Here is a 3,997-nt window from a genome sequence, read left to right on the forward strand (position 1 = left end):
CTCGCTCGCCTTTTGTGCATCTTAAAGGACTTCCGGTTACCGCTACCGGCTTAAGAATCCCGACTATGCGACGTCGTCTCCGCGTCTTCTGGTTTTTGTTTCGTGCAGATGAACCTATCAACGACCACGTTCCTTCTCCTTAATCGATCCGGGTCGTTGAGACGTAACGCTGTATGGAATACCGATCTGGCTTAGAACTTCTATTTGGACGGGCAGCCAATCTTTAACATTTCGTCGTCGAGCAGGTTAATCGGGCCATAACGAATTTCTACGCACTGGTCTCTAATTTCAGACCTACTGCAGGATTCGTTACTGTCGAATCATGTTGTAGTTGCTGTGAACTGGTTCCAATGATTATGGCGATTTGGAAAATTAATTTTTTATTTTAAACATAGCTTGTTGAGATCAAGATTTCATTGACTCTTCTTAAACAGATAGTTAGATGTGACAAAATCTAAATTTGCAAATCAATTTTGTTAGCTACTGAATCTTATTTTTAATGGTAAGTACTTTTAAATTTTCATTTATCACAATCCTCTTAAACAAATAATTGAATTTTTCCTACGCTAAATTGCAATTAATTCTAATGATACTCACCTCCAAGTTAAATCGGAAGGAGGCAAATAGAATGCAAATCTTCTTCACCGTGATCTACGTGATTCTTTCGATCGAGACCCGATATTCGATCACCGCAGAAGGCTCGTCCTCATCTAGATCGCTCCAGTTTCTCCCGCAGCGCGAATCGAAGTGGGCAGTGTCGATCTCCGGATGGCTGACCGGTAACCGTTCGTCGATATTTCACTCGGCAAGAGGCCGCGGAATCGTCCCGCGTGCGTCAGTATTGGCCAACTCTCATGCATAGAGTCATGACGGGTCTAAGCGATTGCTTATTGCTGCGGCAACCAGTCGCCTGTGACTGACGCACTGCCTCGACTATCGGCCGTTTGTTATCCCAGATCCAGTGATCTACATGGTCCAATAGATGTTACGCTGACGTGAGACATTATCCGTATGTTTGGAGTGAATTTTGCTCCTCTTGGAGCGCCCGATGATCTGGAGAAAGGTTGCAGAATTTTTACGAGCGAGATGGATGAATGTAGGTTGATTTAAGATAATTTAGATGTAACGCAAGCAAGTTAAAATGATGGACTTTGAGTTCGATAAGATCTGATGGCAGAGAAGGAAGAAAAAAGTAGTTTGAGAAACGAAGTTTGCGTTCTATTAATTTGAATATATAGATTCGGTTTTATAGAATTTTTTTAAATTCTTGCTATATGATCCTCAAAAAGGAGCTGGAGAATTTGATTTTCGAAGTGATACATCTCGATAAAACCTTAATCATTCTCCTTCTTTTTACCAAATCTCTCGTAAATAAATTTATTACACGATAAAACAAAACCGATCTCGAACACTTAGGTAATATTCCCCGGTGAGTTTACCAGAGAACAAACTAGATACCACTGCTGAATACATGTGCTGGAAGCTTACTGTTCGCTGGTTGAACAAATCGACTTGGACGTAGCTACGATTTTTCAGGGTGTACCAGTTTTTTCGAGCGATACCTACCGCGCGCGCGGAACGCGGCCCCTCGTGTCCCGTATACATTACAGCGTGAAACGAATGATTCCCTTCGTACGAGTCATGACGCCGTGAATTATGGCCATTTCCGCGAAATACGATCCTAATCGAATTTATTGCTAGGACCTAGGAATATAAAGACGTGAGATGTCGTCACAGTAAGAAGTTATTATTGGTCGCATATCGAGGTAGATTGTGCTGAATTTTCATCAGAAAGTTATTGGGACATCAGGGGTGTTAATTAAATTTATCAGTGTCTACAGATTTAGCTACTGACACATATACAGAGAAAGAAAGCATTAAAACGCAAGAAGTGACTCTCACTGGAGCTGAAAATTTACTCCACTCGTCTAAGAGCGTAAACCAAATTTACGCTTCATTCGTATATTCTCAGATCTACGATTCAGACGATGAAGAAACAAAAACAAAATTATTCTATCAACTTGAAGATTTTCACATTTCACTAAAAAAATTCTACAAATTCTTGGTACGACGTATCGCGTCGTGTAACTTTCGCGTGTTACGTAAAACGATTATCGAGCGGCTTGAACGTGTGTAAGAAGACACGGTCGATTAGCATCGATGATCGAGGCTCGCGCGAAGACGATGTGTCACGTGGAGCGAAGCAAAGAACCGCGGAAGAGGGGCACAGACGCGAGAAGGTAGCAGCGAGGCGATCGCGTGCTATCCGGACGTGGAAGGAACATTCGACCTGGCAAGGTCAGCCGCGTGGGCAGGTATCCGTAACTCGACGATTTTGCAACGCTCTCGCGCTTCCTGCTGCAATTGATTAATGGCGACTGCGGCTCACCGCGTTATATATACCCGATCGACCGTGTCCTCGCTGCTAGTCGGTGCAATCGAACCACCGATGATCATCTTCAAGGTTGATACGTGGATCGGCTGCTGGATTTCCAGAGTCTTTCGTGGTCCTCTCGTGTTTTTGAGGATCGAATGATTCCTCGTTTCTTCGTTTTTTTATTTCATACAATTATCGAGGCCGAGGGTTCCGTGTGTAGACTGCCTCCTTCGAAGTATGTTTTTTAAAATAAGTTTCAATTTTAGCTATTTTTTTATAGCGCGATACATATTCGGAACATATGAAACTTTTTATCGTTCGTCTCTTATAACGTCGAGTTCGATTTATGCAATTGTACCAATAATTAGATTTATTCTCGTTTAACTCGTTTCCGAACGTAATCGAATTTTCCAATCGTCAATTGATTTCTGAAGATTTCAGGAATATATGAAAAAATCATTGTTGATATACGTCATTCCAAATAAGATTGAGATCTTATGCGAAAGTTTTTCTTCAAATATTAAAAATTCTTTTGTTCGTCGAAGCAAGGAGCAAGATCGGAAGAAAAACGTTGGAATATCGTGACAAGTTTGGCAGACATAGAGCGTATTTGCAACTTCAATCTCCATTCTTAGAATGGGATGAGCAAATTTTGAACAAGAATTATATATGACGTTTCGATCATCCAGTATTACGATTGCAGATAAGTAATCTAGCAAAGAAAGTCGTATGTAAGTGTGGCGGATCGGTACCAACAGGACGCCGACAGGTCAAGGTATCAACGCGGCGCAACACCTCCCGGGCGATCCGCGGGTACCAACCGCCAACACCAGAGGGCTACGAACGTTGAATTCTGAACGCGTTACTAGAAAAGAGAATACTAATTCCTACTTGGGTATATCGTTTCGTATATAGATCAGAGTAGTGTAGATGAATATAAAAACAGGAATCGATTAGATTGCATCATAATTGCTCATAATAAAAACACATCAGCTCACTGCTGTTATCTTAGAATCCTAGAATTACTTATACAACAACGTAGACGCCATGTTCCTGTTGGAAACAAATACCAAAGGAAGAGAGGGTACTAGAAGAGGAAAACCTAAGAGGAGATATAGTAAGACACCTTATAGGGATTAAACAAAAAAATATTTAATTTCGCGTTAAAAGTTTAGGTACTGGCCGCTCGCGTTCACCGTTTACATGCTATTATGTACAAAATAAAAGAAATAAACTGATAGGGAATATCAGGAGGAGAGAACATCAGAATATAAAAACGTTGTGGCCCGTTAAGCGAAGATTCGAGAGGTTCGCACATCAAGCTGAAGCATAGCAGAAGCGTACTCTCGATCGTAGCCGAGTCTCCCCTCTCTTGATTTAAACGCACGTATAATTTTTTATTCCTTCCCCCACCTTCCTTTTGCTTATTTACAAGATGATCGTTTGTTTTATGCACCGACGTGACGTCGCTTCTCTCGTTCATTTTTATTAACTGGCCTTTCGTTGTAACAGGGTCGCGGATGTGATCGTTACCAATCGTCTTCTTCTCTGCCTTTCTCTCTCTCTCTTTCTCTCCCTCCCTCCCTCTCGCACTCTCTCTCCCTCTCTCTCGCGCACGCG

The 3,997-nt window shown here is 41.8% G+C and overlaps 1 protein-coding gene across 4 annotated transcripts in view; it reads right to left on the bottom strand.

Moving 5' to 3' along the window:
• Positions 1-3,507: 3,507 nt before the first annotated feature.
• Positions 3,508-3,997, bottom strand: part of LOC100741739 (zygotic gap protein knirps-like) — a 118,323-nt gene continuing 117,833 nt past the window's right edge. For all 4 annotated transcript variants that reach the window (XM_033320077.1, XM_003488465.4, XM_024366782.2 and 1 more), the window contains one exon: positions 3,508-3,953. The gene's annotated coding sequence lies outside the window, so the exon portion shown is untranslated. The remainder of the gene's footprint in view (positions 3,954-3,997) is intronic.

Source organism: Bombus impatiens, unplaced genomic scaffold, assembly GCF_000188095.3.
Source record: "Bombus impatiens unplaced genomic scaffold, BIMP_2.2 scf_0235, whole genome shotgun sequence".
Classification (NCBI taxonomy): domain Eukaryota; kingdom Metazoa; phylum Arthropoda; class Insecta; order Hymenoptera; family Apidae; genus Bombus; species Bombus impatiens.